Source organism: Aulonocara stuartgranti (assembly GCF_965226115.1).
Source record: "Aulonocara stuartgranti genome assembly, chromosome: 4".
NCBI lineage: Eukaryota > Metazoa > Chordata > Actinopteri > Cichliformes > Cichlidae > Aulonocara > Aulonocara stuartgranti.
This window is the reverse complement of record NC_138942.1, coordinates 35,305,712-35,316,642: the sequence shown is the minus strand read 5'-3', so window position 1 is coordinate 35,316,642 and position 10,931 is coordinate 35,305,712. Positions and strand designations below refer to the sequence as shown.

General features: G+C 42.6%; 1 long non-coding RNA gene across 1 annotated transcript; it reads right to left on the bottom strand.

Annotated features, from left to right (window-relative positions):
• Positions 1–1,471: 1,471 nt before the first annotated feature.
• On the bottom strand, positions 1,472–2,267 carry LOC309705028. Its single transcript, XR_014276437.1, has 2 exons — positions 1,672–2,267; positions 1,472–1,580 (listed from the first exon to the last, which is right to left on the bottom strand). It is a non-coding gene; the product is annotated as an uncharacterized lncRNA (long non-coding RNA).
• Between the last annotated feature and the right edge of the window lie 8,664 nt (positions 2,268–10,931).

Genomic DNA, 10,931 nt, shown 5'->3' with positions numbered 1-10,931 from the left:
ACACATGTTACGGGAGGTCTGTTAAGAGAGCCTCCGTGCAAAAAGAATAGGAATTCTAGTAGGGACTAGAGATGGACCGATCCGATATTACGTATCGGTATCGGTCCGATACTGACCTAAATTACTGGATCGGATATCGGAGAAAAATAAAAAATGTAATCCGATCCATTAAATATCACGAAAGCACCTCACAAAACTTGCAACACACCGTAACTCACCTCAGGTTAGCACGTCGGAGCAGTATGCATCACGTGATAGAGCGGCTGTGGCATGCGGGACCTGTGGTGGTCTGGATAGCATTTGGAGCTTCGCTAGCAACCTGGCATTTCATCTCCGACAAAGTTATCCCGAGAGAAGTAAAGCAAGTGTGTAAGTCCATCTCTGAATGTTTGTAAAGCATTCCTGCGTTAAGCTTAACAAGCGACTGCCTCTTCTTGCTGCTACTTCAATCATGAAACTGCTTAACGATCAGCTGATCGGCTTTTCTGTCGCGAGTCCGTGTCTCTAGTTTGCTTTTGGCCCACTTTGCACCAGAAAGAGGAAACCAGCGGCTGAACAACAGCAGCACGTTTAAGCTTGATAAGCTGTTGTTAGAATGTATTTAATATTACTTTCTACTCCAGGATCTTTTTCTACGTAGCTGACGCTGGTAACTGTGCAGGGGCGGATCTAGCAAAGTTTAGCTAGGGGGGCCGATAGGGCATGAACAGGGAAAAGGGGGCACAAAGACATACTTTTCTTTCTTATTCTCATTTAAAATGTCTAGCTTTTAATAAATAATTATCTGACACCCAAAGTTTTAATTTGATGCAAAATGAATAGAAGTCCATTACTGTATATAGTAACTATTAAGTCTAATATATATACCCTAGTAAGCTATAGTACTTTTTCCTTTGGGAAGGTACCATCTGTGCAGTCTGCAATTCTGTTGAAGAAAGATGTTGAATCTATTTAATATTTCTTGAAAAATAATTGATTTCTGTGCATTTTTTTCCACACTGCATCAAATTAAGGTTGATTACGTCGATTAAGCATCATGAGGTGGAGCGTGAGGGGTGGTTCCCCATTCTTTATTTATTTATTTTTGTTGTTGCTGGGAGTTGGAACCCTATTAGTTAGGTTGCTTAATATTTATGCTAAGTACTCTTTAAAATACCAGAATAGGGAGGATGGTGTAGGTTTAAGTTTATTAGATTGATCAGTATTGCTGAACTATGAAATATTTTTTTTGTATACAGGTATAACAGAATAGCTTTAGTGTAGTTGTTGTTTTAAACTTGAGTATGAACTTATACAAAATGCAGCAAGATATTTAAAAAACAGTTTTGTTGATTAAAAAACACCATATCGGATTCATATCGGTATCGGCAGATATCCAAATTTATGATATCGGTATCGGTATCGGACATAAAAAAGTGGTATCGTGCCATCTCTAGTAGGGACCAGCAACAAACCACCACGCACACACTGCAATGGGTTACACAAAATTTATTTGTTCTTCCTCTAGGCAAACTACCGGCTGAAGACAACCCCGGCCAGGGATCCAAAGCCCAAAGACCACCGCGGTCCGAGTTCTTCGCCTAGTTACAAACAGGGGAGAGAGGGTCACTGCACGAACACGCAACCAACCGTATCAATGCTGCAGCTCCCTAAAACAGGTTTGCCACCCACCTTTTCAGGCTTTAACTTTGTTCGAGGCTGGGTCTCCACATTACCTCCCGGCAGTTAAACTTCCCCGAGCTGGTCCAGTTCTTCTTATCGGGGCGCAGGAGGTCTCCAGTCTAGTGCTCGTTTTCCTCTTTTCCAACACGTCCCTTTTTTTCCAGCACGTCCTCTCTTTTCCAGCACGTCCTCTCTTTTCCAGCACGTCCTCTCTTTTCCAGCACGTCCTCTCTTTTCCAGCACGTCCTCTCACAGCTCCATAGGAATACGTCCTCCTTTCCACGTCCTCCGTTTCGTTAAAAGCAAAAACCAGGCCAGGCTAAAAAAAGATCCTTTCTATTAAAAATGCGCACACTTTGTCCTGGATCTCCGGGGCTCTCCTGCTTCACCGAGGTCCTACTAAAAACAACAACAACACTTCCTGCTTCCTCTCCCCTTTATAAAGAGGAACTCCAATCAGCCGCTCCCTGTATTCAACTCCGCCTCACTGGCAGCTGGGCTAGAGTAAAATCTCCCCTCCCACACAGGTGCAACAACCGTAAATAAACACAAAAACATGCAATTAATCCAAAACAAACTCAAAAACAAAACCAACAAAACTTAGGGGGGGGGGGTTTTCTCTCCGTCCTTTCCCACCATGCTATACTCCGTAACACACACACCCGCCCTCTCACATCATCTATAATTGACTGAGACAGGACTCTTCCAGACACTAAACCCAGGCACAATGTACATTTCAATTCCTTTAATTTTAAATATGTTTATATTGTCTATCCTGTAAAATAGTCAGATGTCTATTCATATTAATGTACAGAATTCACCTGCTTGCTGCTACTACTGCACATTCACCCAGTGTATATACTATATATTTTTGCACATGTCGAGGAGCGTGTCAGGCTACATTTCACTGTGTGTTATACTTGTATAACTATGCATGTGACAAATAAAGAACCTTGAACCTTGAACCTTTAAAAAAAAGGGGGGGGGGGGGGCAGATGAGCAAAGCAGCTTACTAGAATGATCAGGACACACAAAAGCCACAATCTTGTGATGAGCAGCTCTATATGAGTTATTGTTGGTGTTAAATGCAGCTCAGATTAAACTGGGCTGAACAGGGGTACAGATGGACTAAGTCCTAGAGCTGCCCCAATCTGATATTATGATTATCACCTAAAAAGCTACATATTGATTACTGTTACGTACGTGTTTAATATCCTATGTGTCAACAACAGATCACCAGTAACTAGTGGAGACAGGTAATACAGACAGGTGAAGATGTGATATGCTGAGCACTCAGAGCACTTTCTACAACTTGACTCATTCACCTATTCATAAAAGCACTTTTTTCTGCGCTTTTTGTTTTCTACCTAACTGACACCTGCAAAGCAGGCCCTTGCTTCAGTGGGCAGACTGAGGGCTGCTATGACTTTACTCTCATGAAAGTGCTGAATGGTATATTACCCATCCCTGTATTTTCCTGGTCAGTCTTTTGGTTGCAGCGAAACTAACAAGAAACAAATATTCTTTGTCAACATTTTTTACCTACAAAAAGGTAAAAATTCTGACATTTGCCTCTTGGTAGATGCTAACAGATCAGATCAGTTTCCCATGTTTTAATTGTATTGTCTCACAGATAATACGTGATTTTAACACTTGGGTAATTATTTTTGTATCTTCACCTACAGTACATTTCTAGAACTTCATGAAAAAAACCTCTGTAATGGGCACTGGATCTGAATGTACTTTAGAATGTAGAGTAGAACTAGAATTTTAGATCAGTCATTTTAGGTATTTTGCTACCAAAGAGCCTGCTGACGTTAAAAAACATCACTACCTGCATTATATAACCTTATTACTTGTCACCAAACGTCAGGGAATTTGTTTTTAGTTGATTATTTCTTTGCTGGAACAATAATTCTTAGCAGTAAGTATTATACCCTTTGGAGCATGGCGCTCCCTTCACCCCACCAGTAAGGAATATACTTTTTTCTCACATGTCCATCACTCCTACTCTCGTCTGGATTATCTTTTGGTCAGCAGCTCACTGCTGAGTGACATTTCAGACACAGAGATTCACCCTATAGCTGTCAGCGATCATGCTCCTGTATCGCGAACACTAATGCACAAGAATAATACTACGCCAAGTAAGAACTGGAGATTTAATACATCACTGCTTAAAGATGAAGACTTTATTAAATATTTAAAAAAAGAGTGGACTCTATATTTAGACTATAATGATGTTCCCGGAACATCAGCTTCTGTTCTATGGGAAGCAGGGAAAGCTGTGATGAGAGGTAAAATAATTTCTTTCTCATCACATAAAAAGAAAAAAGAAAACAAAAATATTCAGGAATTAGAAAAAACCATCAAATCCCTAGAAGAAGCCTACGCGTCCCACCAAGATCAGGAAACATTGAACAAAATACAGAAAACAAAACTAGAATTAAATGAGATAATTGATAAAAGAACAAAATTCTTAGTACAAAGACTACGCCTACAAAATTATGAACATGGTAATAAATCCGGACAATTTCTAGCAAACCAGCTAAAAATAAATAAAGAAAAAACAACTATATGTGCTGTTCAAGATTCATCTGGGAACACAATATATGACCCAAAACAAATAAACAACATTTTCAGGGATTTTTTATAAAACGTTTTGTTCACCACAAATAAACCCATCTAAAAAAGAAATTGATCAGTTTTTGGACAACATAACTCTTCCAAAATTATTAGACACTCAAGCAATGGCACTGGATTCACCACTGACACCAGGTGAACTCCAGGAAGCCCTGATAAGTATGCCCAATAATAAGGCTCCAGGTCCAGACGGCTTTCCTGCAGAATTCTACAAAGAATTCTGGTCGATTCTAGCACCAGTTTTCTACAGAACGTTGTTGGAAATTAAAGAAAAGGGCAGACTTCCATCAAATATGAATTCTGCAAACATTAATCTCCTGCTAAAACCAGGCAAAGACCCTGTATATCCCTCAAGCTATCGTCCAATATCCCTTATAAACGTAGACCTTAAAATAATCTGCAAAGCTCTCTCAAAGAGACTGGAGAAAATAACCCCCCTCTTAATTCATCCTGACCAAACTGGTTTCATAAAAGGCAGGCACTCATCAACAAATACACGTAGATTACTTAATTTGATAGACTACTCATACAGTAAAAACCTAGAAACTACAATATTCTCTTTAGATGCAGAAAAAGCATTCGACAGAGTTAACTGGAAATTTCTATTTGCAACTTTACACAAATTTGGTTTTGGATCCTCTTTCATAAACTGGTTAAAAATATTATATAATTCCCCAACAGCTTGTGTTAGAACAAATGACCAGACATCCTCCAGCTTCTGCCTCCTGAGGGGACCATGTGGATTCATGGATTTTTTTTTCACATTCTGTCTCTCACAGTTGAAGTGTACCTCTGGTGCAAATTACTGACCTCTGTCATCATTTTAAGTGGGGGAACTTGCACAATCGGTGGCTGACTAAATACTTTTTTGCCCCACTGTATTAAGATGAATGTGGTGAATGGATGTTTCATTTTTCTCATTTTAGCACCTTTTCTTACCTTAGTTTTTAAATTTTTAAACTTTTCTTCCCCTCACTTATGTGCCATGGCTGTCCCAATGATCCTTTTCTGCAGGATAAAATCTGAAAGTGTCTAACTACAAAGGACATCTATGCATGTATAATATCTACTTAATTGGCTTAGCACACTGTATACACACACACTGTGTATTGGACCAGTGATTATTTATTGTGGTCTGTTAATGAGGAATTCAGTGATAAATGTATTCATTGTGATAATGAAACAAAAGCTGTCGTCAATATTGGCCACTGAATGGACTGCTTTAAAAGGAGCAGGTTTTTTGTTTGTTTGTTTTTGTTTTGCACAATTCAGCTTTTAAATTAGCACCAACATTGATACATGATATGTTTATATGGTCTAAAAGTGACTGATTCTTAAATAAAGTCTACATTTCTGGGAGTTTTTGAACTGGCTGCAAGCATTTGTGCCATTTTACAGAAGCTCTGATGGTAAGTACAGGTAAGAAGTGACTAAAATCCTTTAGGGTTCTCATTTATTACACTTTATTACACAAGAAAACATTGGACGCAGAGGTTACATTTTACTTTTTACTACAGAATTTGTAGTAGCACAAACCTCGAATACAGGAGGAACAATGTGGTTTTCGTCCTGGTCGTGGAACACTGGACCAGCTCTCAAGGATACTTGAGGGTGCATGGCAGTTTGCCCAACCAGTCTACATGCGCTTTGTGGACTTGGAGAAGGCATTCGACTGTGTCCCTCGGGAGGTCCAGTGGGGGGTGCTCCAGGACTATGAGGTGCCTGGCCCATTGCTTCGGGCCATTCAGTCATTATATGACCGTTGCAAGAGCTTGGTTCGCATTGCCGGCAATAAGTCAGACTTGTTCCTGGTGGGTGATGGGCTCCGCCAAGGCTGCCCTTTGTCACCAATTCTGTTCATAATTTTTATGGACAGAATTTCTAGGTGTAGCCAAGTGGCTGAAAGCTATCACTTCAGTGGTCTCAGGATCTCATCTCTGCTTTTTACAGATGATGTGGTTCTGTTGGCTTCATCGGGTGAGGGCCTCCAGCTTGCCTTGGAACAGTTCGCAGCTGAGTGTGAAGCGGTGGGAACCAGAATCAGCACCTCCAAATCTGAGGCCATGGTCCTCAGCCGGAAAAGGGTAGAGTGCCCACTTCAGGTCGGGGATGAGTTCCTGCCCCAAGTGGAGGAGTTCAAGTATCTCGGGGTCTTGTTCACAAGTGATGGGAGAAGGGAGCAGAAGATCGACGGACGGATTGGTGCAGTGGCTGCAGTGATGCGGATACCGTACCGGTCTGTTGTGGTGAAGAGAGAGCTGAGTGTAAAAGTGAAGCTCTCAATTTACTGGTCAAATACAAGCGGCGGAAATCGGCTTCCTCCGAAGGGTGGCTGGCCTCTCCCTTAGAGATAGGGTGAGAAGTTCGGCCATTTGGGAGGGGCTCAGAGTAGAGCCACTGCTCCTCCACATTGAAAGGAGCCAGTTGAGGTGGTTCGGGCATCTGACAAGGAAGCCTCCTGGGCGCCTCCTGGGTGAGGTTTTCCGGGCATTTTCCGGGCATGTCCGGATGTCCGGAAAACCTCACCCGGGAGGGAGCAGGCCCTGGGGCAGACCCAGGACACGCTGGAGAGATTATATCTCTCGGCTGGCCTGGGAACGCATTGGTGTTCCCCCGGATAAGCTGGAGGAGGTGGATGGGGAGAGGAAGGTCTGGGCTTCTCTGCTTGGGCTGCTGCCCCCACGACCCGGCCCCAGATAAGCGGAAGAAAATGGATGGATGGATGGACTACAGAGTTTAACTTATCTGAAACCATTAAGACAGGAAACATGAGCTCAAATGTAAAATCCTACATGTTAATTTATAACCTGGAGCAAATGGCAGCTTTAATTTGAGATAAGAAGGCTTCTGTGTTTGACTATGTTATAACAGTATCACAAAGTTGCAAAAAAAAGCTGCAAAACTGCAGATTTGTCAGCTGCACATTCACGATCCATGAACCTCCTGCTAAACCACATCCCAAAGATGCTCTAATAGACTGAAATCTGGTGAATGTGGAAGTCATTTATGTTCAAGAAAGCAGTTTGAGATCATTTGAGCTTTGTCATGTGTTGCATTGTCCAACTGGAAGCAACAGAAGATAGGTACACTGTGATCTTGAGGGGCTCGACATGGTCAGCAATAATACTTGGGAAGGCTGTGATGTTTATACAATGCTCAGCTGGTATTAATGATCCCAAAGTGTGCCAAGAAAATATCCCACACATTATTACACCACTATCAGCCTGAGCTGATCAGGATGGTTCTGTACTTTATGTTGTTTGCACCAAAATCTGACCCAATACCACAAATGGAGACTCATCAGACAAGGCGATACTTTTCCAGTCTTGTATTGTCCAATTTTGGTGAGCCTGCACAAATTATAGCCTCAGGTTTCTGTTCTTAGCTGACACAAGTGGCACCCGGATAGGTCTGTGTTTGGTGTCTGAAAACAGCTGCATTTTTCCTGAGTACAAAAACAAAACAAGAAGCAACAATTGTGTCCCTTTGAGCAATATGGCTCATTTGAAAGAACCAAATTTAGTATTGCGGTCTAGACAACCCAAAATGGGATGTCCCCATATGTGGATGCCAGGTCCTAGGAGGTTAAAATTTATGACGACTCAAAATTGAAACCTGACAAATTAAAACCCTGAATCATCATCACTAGTGTGAACTAAAGGGTGTCATCTTTTTTCTTTTCAATCCATTAACTGCCACATTTTGTAGACTGAGCAAGAAAAGAAGTAAGCTCTTCATGGTGACCCCAGAAAATTTCTTGTATGACTTTCTAGCATACAGCTGACACTGTTGGACATCTTACGGAGTCCCGCCACAAGGAGGCACTACAGGCTTTCAAACCAACTGTTTCTGTTTCCAAAGCGGCGCAAACCATCACCACCGACCATCGTATTCTAGCCTATGGATGTATGTTTGTGTTGATACATAACTTAAAGCCACCGCTGTGAAGGCATCACATTACAGGGGTTGAAAAAAAAACCCTTTGCACTGACTATAGAAGTACTACAACCCGGCCTTTAAAAAAACAAACATTTTTTGCAGTCCTATATTTGAGAAATGTTGGTCTTTATCTGCTAGAATAAGGATTCGGGCAAACACTTTTGATTGTTTGTTTTTAATCAAATATGTTTTATTATTGATATTGAAATGGGTGTTAATCAGGTTGGTACAATTATTGTTGGGTTATTTCTTAGTTACACCGTAGCAATGTTACAATAATTAAAAGCTACACTTCAACTGTGGTGTGTCAAACAGCCCACTATGACCTTAAGTGGGTCGCACCAGTCAGTCAGTCAAAGTCAAATTTATTTATATAGCACGTTACAACAAACAACAAATGTTGATCAAGGTGCTGTACAATTAAGATAATCAAAAGCAATAAAACATGATAAACAGACATGATAAAAGTTAAGGAAACAATCATAAAATAAGAAGATTTGAGCAAGAAGTAAGATAAATAAAAGTAAAACAAACTCATTCTGATTTAAAAACCATGGCGTAAAAGTGTGTTTTCAGACGGGTTTTAAAAGTGTCCTGTGTTGGGGAGGTCCTGATGTGAAGGGCCAGTTCGGTTCACAATTTAGGAGCAGTTACAGCAAAGGCCCGAACTCCTCTGTGCTTTAATCTGGATCTCGGGACAACCAGGAGCAGACCTCAGTGATCCGCAGACCTCAGTGATCTTCAGCCTCAGTAAAGATTTTTATACTGACTGAAGATCACTGGGATCTTCAGTCAGTATAAATAAGTTACATGTTTAACTGTTTTTCCACAGGACAAAGAAAAAGCTGCTGCAACAAAGAAAGACATCTGTCAGCACAACTCTTTGGTCTTAAATTGTAAGAAATAAACGTGTAAAATTACAGAAAAAATTCTGGTAGCTCAGACTGTCCAGTTTATAACTGCTCCTGAAGGTAATTCTTTTTGATGTTTGGAGTAGAATAAAGGGCCATGCTCCAACTTATGTTTAACCAGTATTTTAATCTTCTTTTCACCAGCAAACACCGTGAAAATATACGGTGAAATAAGAAATGAAAACACGGATATTATGTCAGCAAAATAAAATTACAACATAAAATGTACACAAAGTAAAATATACAAACGTACTGTGTGCGCCTTTTTTTTTTTTTTTTTTTTTTGGCCTGTCCCGTTTGGCTCTTTTGCCATCAGAATTATTGTCTAAAGGCAAAGAAAGATGCCCAACGGATTTACTTTACCAAATTGACCATCCCAGCCTTGCCGTAATGGTCCATTTGATTCACCTTTTATTGTTTATTTTATTTTCACTTACTGAATACGGGACAGACTTGACTGGGGGAAAGAAGGGGAGAAAGAAAGAGGGAAAGAGAAACAGCTGAGAAGAGGGACGGGGGAGAAGGGCAAAAGACAAAAACCAACAGAACGGGCAGAGAAAAAAAATGCATATATCAATCACCTGGATCACCTGCTGAGAAAGAAAAAAGAAAGCAAGCAGAAGAGAACAAGAGTAATAGAATAAACAACATCACAATGATATATGGGAATATGACAGTAAATACTAAATGTTAAACATTATTGTGCAGCACATAAGATCAACAGAACACAGTGTGCTTTGAGGTAGGAGCTAAAAAGGGTGTAGTTTGTGGGTGTGATCACCCGTGTGTACACCTGTGAGCATGGACGCGCTTGTTTTTTGTTTTTTAAAAGGTTCCTTCATGTAATAATCTGCTAGAGGGTGTGGGGGGGCCACAGCCCCGTCCTCCAGGGCATGAAGCAGGTGTGGAGGAGATCAAAACTCCAGACATCCAGAGGCCCCCAGAACACAAGAGACCAAGGAAGACCAACAGAGGGGCAGCTGCGCCACTGTCCCGGAAAGAGCTGAGGAGAGTCCCAGATGAGGGCTCACTCAGCAGCCGCGGAGCAGAAGCCAGGGGGAGTTGCAGTGACGCGCCCGTGAGCTCCGCCGGCAGCCAGCCGCGCCTGAGTGACCGAGCCCCAGGCCGAGAGGCCGGGGGCACCCCACCTCCGAAGTGGCCCGAGCGAGCCCCAGGCTCCAGGCCCCGATAAGCGGCCGCCAAGGAGTGAGCCGGTGTGTACCTGGACGCCCATCCCCGGACACAAAGAACCACCAACGCACCGATGTCTGAGGGGGTCCGCCACTGGCAGGGGAAGTGGTGGTAGGGGGAGATAGGCCTCCAAACCTTGGAGGGCCTGAGATGTCCCCAGAGAGGTGGCGCCTGACACCCAACCTGACATATAGACACAGACATACAGGCACACACAGATACAAACATCCATTCCCACCCTCATGCTCTCATATGCACTTACTCCACACTCAACCAACGTGGAGACAGACATAAAGAGACGCTGTACACACGATCACACTCCCCAAGCGTACTCTACAAACCGGGTCCAGGTACCCTTGCCCCTGGAGGGGGGAACTGCACCCAGACCCAGGTGGTGTTACCCTTTTCCCTGTGGTGGGGGGAGGCAGACCGCCCCGACTCCGCAGCAGCAGGAAGGCCCCACACTCCAGACCGCAGTCGGACGGCCAACTCCTCCTCTTAGCCCCCCCGCTCCAGCAGGTCGCAGAGAATGGGGGTGAGAGAAGACTCCAAACCTCCCTCCACCCGCTCATTGTAGTGTTGATGCAT